General features: G+C 41.9%; 1 long non-coding RNA gene across 1 annotated transcript; it reads right to left on the reverse strand.

The window, feature by feature from the left end:
- Window positions 1-1,806: 1,806 nt before the first annotated feature.
- On the reverse strand, window positions 1,807-3,935 carry LOC121532666. The gene is made up of 2 exons (XR_005994358.2): window positions 3,585-3,935; window positions 1,807-2,846 (listed from the first exon to the last, which is right to left on the reverse strand). It is a non-coding gene; the product is annotated as an uncharacterized LOC121532666 (long non-coding RNA).
- Window positions 3,936-12,208: the final 8,273 nt, after the last annotated feature.

Here is a 12,208-nt window from a genome sequence, read left to right on the forward strand (position 1 = left end):
GACATGGGACAATAGTTGACAAGGACAATAGGGAACAGAGGGCACATATATACACATACTAATCAGGGGGAATGGGAACCAGGTGTGCGTAATGAGACAAGACAGTCCGGGGTTGGTGGTAATGATCCATGTCAGTAATGCCTAGAAAGCCGGTGACCTAGCCCTCCAGAACTGATGAACGGAATGAGCTGCAGTACCGGGGGGATCCGTGACACAGGCCAATATTCTACGTAGTTTAGTGTAGAAAACGTGGTAATTAACTACAATGACAATAATCCATTGCGCGCCTACTTGTCCAGTCTGTGTGGGGCAGACACTGAGAGGGAGAGAAGAGACAGAAGACACATGATTGAGAGGGATGGAGAGCAGTTGCTTCGCGAGGTATCTCTACCTGAAAATACACGATCATAGTTGGTAATCACCAGTCATAAAAGTATGCCTTATTTACTTTGAAGAATTACTAAAATAGTGATTATGTCAGACAGCATAGGCAGCAGCTCTATAGAGATGAGATGATGACCTGGAATGAAATAATAAAGTCATCAAATAAACATTTTATATACATAGTTTTTTACATTAAAGTAAAGTAATGTGAATAAATTATGGTTAATAAGTGATAAGCAGTAATGGGCAGTCACTACCATCATGGGACTTGTATTAATTGTTTTATTCTGTGTTACAGCATTCAACCCACATAATGCATAGTGCATTTCATGTAAAAAATAAATACAATCTACACCAATATCGAAAACTGTGATTATTATTTAATAATCTAACCGAAACCGAACCAAACTCAAAAAGCAGAAGATACACACTTCATCCAGCCATAGCAGACTATATCTGACTATTTAGCATGGTTTAGCTCCAGACCTATAACCTGCTCATGGAGGGTCACAATTACCAGCTGGATTGCTGGTCTAGAAGGCCTCTGAAAGGCACACAGACCCTGGTCTTAGAATACAACCGTGTTAACAGGACTCAGAGTGATGGTTAGGAATGTTATAAGAATGGAACGTGCTGAACGGCTTTCTCAGGTTGCAGTTGTGATGACAGCAAATGGCCATTGGAGGGCAATCAAACCTAAAAAAAGAAACCCATCACTTGAGTGAATGGACCATCTTTGCCTTGAATTATCAGTGATGAATAAAACTGCACCAAAAAGCAGTGCATGTAAGTGTATAACGTCAGATAGGGTGACAACTCTGTTTGCAGTGATTTAGCCACCCTTCTCACTAGAGAATCTTTGATAGGTTGGAGGGTACAGAGAGAGCTGAGGATAACTGGAAGGTGGTGGAATTTGTTCCAGATTATAAGTATGCTGTGAAACTCACAGGTATTACACCTGGTCCACATCACTGCATGAAAAGGCACATTTACGGGTTGAACACTTTGCGGGCAAGTGTCCACCATGTACGGCCATGCACATGTCCCGTATATCTCCGATAACAGACCACTTTTGTGCGTGGACGTGCACGGGCGTGTATATGTCCGGAAACGGTTCAATAAATCCCCTGAAACGTCCACACACATCCACCCATGTACCAGGACACATCTTTAAATTACAGTGCACGTTTGACATCAGTTGCATTACATCTCCATCCATGTCCGCCCACATCTCTCCCATACTGTAAATGTCAGTAAATGTCTGTGCACTTGCTCAAGGCTGCGCATGCTTATTTGCCCCACTGAATGCTAATGCTAGTCATTGCTAGCTTGCCTTAGTGGCTGTCACTGGTATATTAAAAACACAAATCATTATTGAGTGAATTCATTACAGTGAATTATGAATGAATCAATAAATTAATACATTATTTAAATATGTTTTATGAAGTCAGGGTTCCTAAACCTTTTCATAAAAAAAACTTGAACACCACTATTACATTAACATTTCAATCTTTAGCAGACACTCTTATCCAGAGCGACTTACAGTTAGTGAGTGCATACATTTTTCATACTGGCCCCCCGTGGGAAACGAACCCACAACCCTGGCGTTGCAAGTGCCATGCTCTACCAACTGAGCTACAGGACAGCCTATCAAGGTTTTCCCAGCACCTCACGACATTGCTATACTATACTATACTATACTATACCATACTATACTATACTACAGTATACTATACTATCGCTAAACATCTCTTAGTTCCTTGAAAAAAAAACACAAATTCACTTAATCACTTCTTGATGGATGACATTCATTTACATTTACATTTACAATTAATTTCAGTAGAGCAGGAGAAGGCAGGTAATAGTATCTGCATTTAGGCTAAGAAGGGTCTGAAACTAAAGTAACCCCTATGGAGGCTCGATCTGGGCCAAGCTGGATGACTCCTGCCAGTACTCTGCTTGGTTATTATAATTTTTTTACTTTTTTAATCTTTGAATTTTGAATATGGTGCTTACTTGCTTACATGGGTGTAAACAGGTAAGCACCAGATTAAGGAAATATGAACGAGTCTATTCAAAATTCAAAGATCATCCAGCTTGGCCCAGGGTCATCCAGCTTGGCCCAGGGTCATGCAGCTTGGCCCAGGGCGAGCCTCCATTGGGGTTACTGGGGTGCTATAGTGTTGAGGGGTCCATGGAATCTAGGTTGCTTTGATGAAAACTCCCCAGCCATGATCCGTGTGGCTCTCCAAGTAGCTCTGGTTCCTCTCCAAGTGGCACTGTAGTTCTTGACAAAGGGCAGAGAGCACCTCACTCTGGAAGTAGGGGGGGCTTGACGAACCACACTGGTTTGCCGTTTTGCAGGCCATCCTCCTCATCGCTCATCAGGTCAACATTAACTCCTGTCCAAATGTCTCTCATCTTCTGCAAGCACTCTCGACCGTGCATCTAGAAGCAAAAAACTAAGAAAACAATAGAACACAGTAAACAAATGCATCAGTCTCAACTCATGCATATTCATATAATTAAAGTCTGAACTTTACTTTAAAGCCCCATCAACCCCAGATTGAGAGATATTAAAGTGGAATTACAACCTTTGACATATATCACTCTGACCTTGATGGTAGTTCCCCCAAAATGTTTTGATATCTTGTGAAATTACTGAGATTATAGGTATTATTGGACTATTGTGAAAACAATAGCTGAATTTCATCCACCTGGTTGAAAGGGTCTCCACATGCCTTTGGCTCTGTGCACTGGATGTATCAACCACAAACACCTACCCAAAGATCATTATAATCAAACGAGATATGCAAGTTGTGCATGTGATACTGGCAGTGTACAGAGCTACAGGCATGTGGACTAGAGTAGGACACAAAAATGTTGCCAAAACATGTACCTAGCTCATGATTATTGTTATTTTCAGTAAAACAGTCAATGCAGTTCTGATACAGAGGCAATTAGTGTTACAACAAAGTACAGCAATCAGTGATTAATAATGGAACTTTGGGGGCTATAGCAGCCACTCTAGACCAGGTGGGTGGAATTCAACGTCTGTTTTCATTCTACTCTTCTAGACTCAAATATACAGTATAACTTGAAACATGTAATAGGGATATGTATTCACTTTGTATTCCAGGAGTAATACAGGAGTAATAAACCTAGTGTTACACAGAAGCTTCTTGTACAAAAAGGCTTACCATCTTTCTCCCCTGGCGACCCTTTGCATGTTTCTATAAGATTGTGTCCCCTATGTTCTCAGGTAAACCTGAGAGATACGCCCGCCTCACAATCTCGTAATATGTGGTTCAAGAACCTGCAGTGGATATAAGCAAAAGGTTAATTTTATGTTGTTTTGGTGGCCAGGACACCGGTGCATCGCCTAGCTATTGTATGTAAAAAGGGCATTAAACATACCTTTGAGAGTTTCACTCTTTTTTCTCCTGTGTAAACACAGCCTTGTCTCACTAGATGTGTATGTAGCTATGACACCCATGCATTGTATGGGCAACAACAGTACAGTGGGGAAAAAAAGTATTTAGTCAGCCACCAATTGTGCAAGTTCTCCCACTTAAAAATATGAGAGAGGCCTGTAATTTTCATCATAGGTACACGTCAACTATGACAGACAAATTGAGAATAAAATAATCCAGAAAATCACATTGTAGGATTTTTAATGAATTTATTTGCAAATTATGGTGGAAAATAAGTATTTGGTCACCTACAAACAAGCAAGATTTCTGGCTCTCACAGACCTGTAACTTCTTCTTTAAGAGGCTCCTCTGTCCTCCACTCGTTACCTGTATTAATGGCACCTGTTTGAACTTGTTATCAGTATAAAAGACACCTGTCCAAAACCTCAAACAGTCACACTCCAAACTCCACTATGGCCAAGACCAAAGAGCTGTCAAAGGACACCAGAAACAAAATTGTAGACCTGCACCAGGCTGGGAAGACTGAATCTGCAATAGGTAAGCAGCTTGGTTTGAAGAAATCAACTGTGGGAGCAATTATTAGGAAATGGAAGACATACAAGACCACTGATAATCTCCCTCGATCTGGGGCTCCATGCAAGATCTCACCCCGTGGGGTCAAAATGATCACAAGAACGGTGAGCAAAAATCCCAGAACCACACGGGGGGACCTAGTGAATGACCTGCAGAGAGCTGGGACCAAAGTAACAAAGCCTACCATCAGTAACACACTACGCCGCCAGGGACTCAAATCCCTGCAGTGTCAGACGTGTCCCCCTGCTTAAGCCAGTACATGTCCAGGCCCGTCTGAAGTTTGCTAGAGTGCATTTGGATGATCCAGAAGAGGATTGGGGAGAATGTCATATGGTCAGATGAAACCAAAATAGAACTTTTTTGGTAAAAACTCAACTTGTCGTGTTTGGAGGACAAAGAATGCTGAGTTGCATCCAAAGAACACCATACCTACTGTGAAGCATGGGGGTGGAAACATCATGCTTTGGGGCTGTTTTTCTGCAAAGGGACCAGGACGACTGATCCGTGTAAAGGAAAGAATGAATGGGGCCATGTATCGTGAGATTTTGAGTGAAAACCTCCTTCCATCAGCAAGGGCATTGAAGATGAAACGTGGCTGGGTCTTTCAGCATGACAATGATCCCAAACAAACCGCCCGGGCAACGAAGGAGTGGCTTCGTCAGAAGCATTTCAAGGTCCTGGAGTGGCCTAGCCAGTCTCCAGATCTCAACCCCATAGAAAATCTTTGGAGGGAGTTGAAAGTCCGTGTTGCCCAGCGACAGCCCCAAAACATCACTGCTCTAGAGGAGATATGCATGGAGGAATGGGCCAAAATACCAGCAACAGTGTGTGAAAACCTTGTGAAGACTTACAGAAAACGTTTGACCTGTGTCATTGCCAACAAAGGGTATATAACAAAGTATTGAGAAACTTTTGTTATTGACCAAATACTTATTTTCCACCATAATTTGCAAATAAATTCATTAAAAATCCTACAATGTGATTTTCTGGATTTTTTTGTCTGTCATAGTTGACATGTACCTATGATGAAAATTACAGGCCTCTCTCATCTTTTTAAGTGGGAGAACTTGCACAATTGGTGGCTGACTAAATACTTTTTTCCCCCATTCAATTCACTCTATTTATACAGTGCTAATTGTACAAGCAAATTATGAAAGAGGCCTATGAATTAAATGTAAAAGAAAACATGAACAGCTAGCTAACAACAACATAAGATAGCTAGTAGGGCGAAATGGTAGGCTAGCTAGCACCTAGAGTTGAGCTAGCTGACGTTGCGGTTAGCAATTAGCAGGTGACCGTAAGATAGACTTTTCATGAAAAATAAACGTAGAAAATACATAGATTTTGCTTGGTTCATATGTACACATCTAAATACACTTAATTTGAGCCATCCTTTGTAAAAAATATATATATATATATATATATATATATATATATATATATATATATATATATATATATATATGTTTTATAACAGAAATAACTCAGTCAAAACACTAAAATTATACATCAAAATGACCAGAAAACTCATAACAGTTTAGATAAACATGTTATCTTTAGATTTTAAAAGCGAAACAATACTTCTAAATGTTATAAATCTGAAAACAGAATAAATATTCAGACTTCTTTTCACTGGGCTTCTCTTCCACTACATGACAAAATAGGGAGTCACGTGCCTGCAGCCGTTGAACATTTATGTGACATGCACAGCCTGGAAATGTCCAGAAACTTGTTAATGCATAATTGGGAATTTACTATCCCAGAAATTCCTGTATGTGTGTGTGTGCAGGAATGCATAGGATCCGATTTCACCCAGAAACTCTGCTATTCATGCAGTGCATTATCTCAGCTCCAATGTCAGGCTGCTGCATGGGGTCACAGAGAAACACAGGCCATGACAGAGAGTTTTGGTAGCTAAGGGTCTCCTAACCCTAACCTTCAACCCTAACCCTAGCTTCATGTCCACATCCCTCATTCAACTGTATCCCTAGCCTCAACCCTATAACCCTAAACCTATAGCTTCATGTCCACATCCCAGCTCAACCCTAACCTTAGCCTAAATTCTAACCCTAACCCTAACCTTTACCCTAACTTAACCCTTAACCCTAATCCTAGCTTTGGTCTTCTTAACTCCAAGCATAAACTCAGTCCTCTTGACGCAGAGGACTCTTGACGCATAGTAGAAGGCTGACCGTCACAGCGGCGCTGGCAGAAGCTAGATGGGATACCAATGGAGCTTGGACTGGAAGTACCTACCTTCTCTCTGTGGGGGCCATGCCCAGGAATTTAAATCCAATTAAAATGCCTGCTATTTTTAAACCTCTGTCGTAAGAGCGACAAGGAATCCATGGGCTTGTTTTGGTTCTGAAATGAATGTTCCCAAAATAGAAGTGACTAAGCACCAAAGACAGTAGTGCTTCTGAATTAGGAAAGATAATCAGTGTATTATGTCATCCAGTGCATCCATTTCCATGCAACTTCACTAATGGACATTTGACAAACAAGAGTGCATCAACAAAAACGTTTATTTGTTTGGCCAGATCAAATTACTGTAAACTTTCAGTTACATATGTCTACATCACAACTCAAGCAAGTATTTCTCTGGTGTTTGGGTGGTCAGCACTGGGACAAATAGCATGTCACCTGTGTGTTATCTTTAATGTTGTTCAGTACTCCTTGGTATTGCAATATAAATGCAGATACACTGTAAGGACCTGTTATACCAAATCTGCAACATTTCAATTACACTTGCTGTTCTCTGTTCTGTTCTCTTTAAAAATAGATCTGACATTTTTAGATAATGATGCATAACAGGGGACCTTTAAAAAAAGCTATGCTCAGTTCTAACTCTAGGAACTGCAAGGTTTTTTTGTTTGTTGCCATAATATGTTCTGGGAAGAGGTTGCTTCTGGGATTAGTTTGTTCCAAGAAATTGTTATTATTCTGCTTTGATGGTTGTATATTTCTCCTTATGTGTATTTGTGAGGAAGAACAGTTACATTTTAGTCATTTAGCAGAGCGACTTACAGGGACAATTAGGGTTAAGTGCCTTGCTCAAGGGAACTACGGCAGATTTTTCACTTTGTCGGCTCGGGGATTCAAACCAGCGACCTTTCGGTTACTGGCAAACGCTCTTAATCACTAGGCTATCTGCTGCCCATTTCTGAAAATGGTCCAGTGTCAGTGCGATGCTTTCCATTGAAACAGGATGAAATAGCAGCATCATATGCTAGCCTTCCTATGGTGTTTATTGTGGGTAGTTTCTCTCTGAATATCCATACAGTGCATTTGGAAAGTATTCAGACCCCTTGACTTTTTCCACATTTTTTTACATTACAGCCTTATTTTAAATGGATTAAATTGTTTCCCCCCCTTATCAATCTATACACAATACCCAATAATGACAAAGCAAAGACGGGTTTAAAAAAAATCTGAAATATCACATTTACATAAGTATTCAGACCTTTTACTCAGTACTTTGTTGAAGCACCTTTGGCAGCGATTACAGCCTCGAGACTTCTTGGGTATGACGCTACAAGCTTGGCACACCTGTATATGGGGAGTTTCTCCCATTCTTCTCTGCAGATCCTCTCAAGCTCTGTCAGTTTGTATGGGGAGCGTCGCTGCACAGCTATTTTCAGGTCTCTCCAGAGATGCTCGATCGGGTTCAATTCCGGGCTCTGGCTTGGCCACTCAAGGACATTAAGAGACTTGTCCTGAAGCCACTCCTGCATGTCTTGGCTGTGTGCTTAGGAAATCTGGAACTATGTCAGAGTGACCATCGGGTTCTTGGTCACCTCCATGACCAAGCACCTTCTCCCCCGATTGCTCAGTTTGGCTGGGCGGCCAGCTCTAGGAAGTGTCCTGGTGGTTCCAAACTTCTTCCATTTAAGAATGATGGAGGCCACTGTGTTCTTGCGGACCTTCAATGCTGCAGACATTATTTGGTACCCTTCCCCAGATCTGTGCCTCGACACAATCCTGTCTGGGAGCTCTACGGACAATTCCTTCGACCTCATGGCTTTGGTTTTTGCTCTGACATGCACTGTCAACTGGGGGGCCTTATATAGACAGGTGTGTGCCTTTCCAAATCATGTCCAATCAATTGAATTTACCACAGGTGGAGTCCAATCAAGTTGTAGAAACATCTCAAGGATGATCAATGGAAACAGGATGCACCTGATCTCAATTTCGAGTCTCATAGCAAAGGGTCTGAATACTTACGTAAATGTCTAAAAACCTGTTTTCGCTTTGTCATTATGGGGTACTGTGTGTAGATTGATGAGGGAAAAAATGCATTTAATCAATTTTAGAATAAGGCTGTAACGTAAACAAAATATGCAAACAGTCAAGGGGTCTGAATACTTTCTGAATGCACTGTATGTATGACCAGACATAAGCACCCTCCCCCATCCATCCTTTGCCTTCCTCCGATATGCACACACACGCGCAAGCACCAAAACCTATTCCCAGGTCAATTAGTTGATTGTCTATACACTAGGAGGGTACGGTACTTACAGGTTACAGAACAACACTTACCAGATAGTAGAGATCTATGTAATTATTACAGGGATTTATGTAATTATTTAATCCGTTATTTAATGGAGTTATTTAATTAGTGAAATATTTGTTGCCCTTTTGACATTCATCATTAGCATCATTCTGCTGCTACATCAGAGCTAATTATGCAGATAATTATTATAATGATGTGTAATTACAATAATGTGGCAGATGCAGAGACACTCAGGAATGTTATCATGATGAGGCAGAACCTCTGACCTCACTAACTCTGATCTCAGATCAGATCTGGCCTGGTTAGGCACCCTGTTCTGGCTGTTTTCACTGATCCCAGATAACTTGCACTACTGTGCCCTAGTGATGCTCTAATGCTCACAGAGACAAACGGACGGAAGGATGGGCAGACGGACGGACATACACTTTTATACAGTCATTCCACATAACACACATACACACATACTGTACCCACCCACATTGTTGTGTGTGGTCCTTGAGCAAGGTACATAACCCCAATTGCTCCAGGGTCGCCGTTGATAATGGCAGACCCTTGTTGTGACCCCACTCTCCGAGGGTGTCTCAGGGAGAGTTGGGATAAGCAGAAAACAGCCATGCAATCTCCATAGACAAACATTGGCAGTAGAACAGCCTTACTGAAGAGCTCAGTGACTTTGAATGTGGCACTGTCAAAAGATGCCACCTTTCCAATAAGTCAGTTTGTCAAATTTCCACCCTGCTAGTGTGGCCCCGGTCAACCTTAAGTGCTGTTATTGTGAAGTGGAAACATCTAGGAGCAAGTGATAGGCCACACAAGCTCACAGCACGGGACTGCTGAGTGTTGAAGCGCGTAAAAATCGTCTGTCCTTGGTTGTAACACTCCCTCCCTAAATTGTGGCATTGAACAGTTCAGCAGACTTTTAGCCCTCCATAACTGGCTACGAGACTATTGCAGCTCTGTGGGTGTAACATTTATTGACAATGTTGATACCTTCTGGAAACAAAGCTCGTATTATAAGGAGGATGGGATCCACCCAAATCATTTGGGTTCCTGGATCCTTTCACAGCATTATAAGGCTACGTTGAGACAATGACTTATCAATGACCCAAGTCCAGCTAATTTAATCCCTACCATTGTGTCGCTGAGTTGTCATAATGCTTCAGCAAATGTACATTATCCTAGGGCCGTTGGAAGACACAATATAAGTAACCTAATTGATGTTCCTCTTACTGCCCTGAAAGCCTCTGCTGATCCTACAGCTATTACTATATGCAGTAATCATATGCCTATGAACAAGAGTAATACTGTTAGCACTGAGGTGGTGTGCCATAGTAGGAAGTCCACTGTGTGCAGCTCACCCTGCACTAATAAAAATAACTTGAGCATGTCTATCTCTGCTACGCTTCAAAGTAAAGCAAGAAAAATAATCAAGCATCCCAGAAAAGTGTTAAAAATAGCACACGTCGGAAGTTTACATACACTTAGGTTGGAGTCTTTAAAACCAGTTTTTCAACCACTCCACACATTTCTTGTTAGCAAACTATAGTTTTGGCAAGTCGGTTAGGACATCTACTTTGTGCATGACACAAGCTATCTTTCCAACAATTGTTTACAGACAGATTATTTCACTTATAATTCACTGTATCACAATTCCAGTGGGTCAGAGGTTTACATACACTAAGTTGACTGTGCCTTTAAAAAGCTTGGAAAATTCCAGAAAATGATGTCATGGCTTTAGAAGCTTCTGATAGGCTAATTGACATAATTTGAGTCAATTGGAGGTGTATTTCAAGGCCTACCTTCAAACTTTTTATGGGGATCCATAATAAATACAAATACAAATACCACCGAGTTCCAAACTGCCTCTGGAAGCAACGTCAGCACAAGAACTGTTCATCGGGAGCTTCATTAAATGGGTTTCCATGGCCGAGCAGCCGCACACAAGCTTAAGATCACCTTGCGCAATGCCAAGCGTTGGCTGGAGTGGAGTAAAGCTCGCCGCCATTGGACTCTGGAGCAGTGAAAACGCTTTCTCTGGAGTGATGAATCACGCTTCACCATCTGGCAGTCCGACAGACAAATCTGGGTTTGGCGGATGCCAGGAGAACGCTACTTGCCCCAATGCATAGTGTCAACTGTAAAGTTTGGTGGAGGAGGAATAATGGTCTGGGGCTGTTTTTCATGGTTCGGGCTAGGCCCCTTAGTTCCAGTGAAGGGAAATCTTAACGCTATATCATACAATGACATTCTAGACGATTCTGTGCTTCCAACTTTGTGGCAACAGTTTGGGGAAGACCCTTTCCTGTTTCAGCATGACAATGCCCCGGTGCACAAAGCGAGGTCCATACAGAAATTGTTTATCGAGATCAGTGTGGAAGAACTTGACTGTCCTACACAGAGCCCTGACCTCAACCCTATCGAAACACCTTTGTGATGAATTTTAACTCAGACTGCGAGCCAGGCCTAATCGCCCAACATCAGTGCCCAACCTCACTAATGCTCTTGTTGCTGAATGGAAGCAAGTCCCCGCAGCAATGTTCCAAAATCTAGTGGAAAGCCTTCCCAGGAGAGTGGAGGCTGAGCAGAGGCTGCCACCCGAACTTGAAGACCTGTCTGCTAGAACTCATGACATATTGGCTTTAGATTCTACAATATGTGCTGTCAGGGGTCAGAACTTCTCTGCAGGCTTCACTAAACACATTCCAATATGAATAAAACAAAGGCATTCTTTCCTCCTCTCCTTTGTGACTGACTGCTGTAATATAGAGTAGATGAAGGAAGGAGAGGAGGGGGTTAAAGCCAGGTGTCTAATAGTACTGGAACATTGTCTTTCTCTGTCTGTCTCCCCCCACAGGCTGTTGTTGTCCAGTTTGTTGTGTTCTGTGATGCTGCGTTCCGTGGCTGTCTGTCACCACACCACACACAGCAACACGCTGCCTGGTAAACATGATGTGACAGAGGAACTGACAAGCTTGAGAACAAGGGAATGAACTGTGTGTGTGTGACTAAAGGGTAAAGAAAACAATGACTGTGGAGGATGTGAAAGCACTGGGGTAAACAGAGGTAATGAGAAGAGGAGAGGTGGGTAAAGGAGGATAAGAGGAGAAAGGGAGAATTAGAAGCTGGTGAGCGGGTTGAGAACTCTTTGAAAATACCAATACAAAGAACATGACTAACAAAATCTTTGAAAAGCCCAGTGCCTCAACTGATAAAGTCCTTTTATTGAACAGAGGAAAGGGAAATCCAAAAAGTACTCAGTCAGTCTGTGCTTCTCATTCAAGCATATCACTAGTAAAGTGCACTT

This window comes from Coregonus clupeaformis, chromosome 20 (genome assembly GCF_020615455.1).
Source record: "Coregonus clupeaformis isolate EN_2021a chromosome 20, ASM2061545v1, whole genome shotgun sequence".
Taxonomy (NCBI): Eukaryota; Metazoa; Chordata; class Actinopteri; order Salmoniformes; family Salmonidae; genus Coregonus; species Coregonus clupeaformis.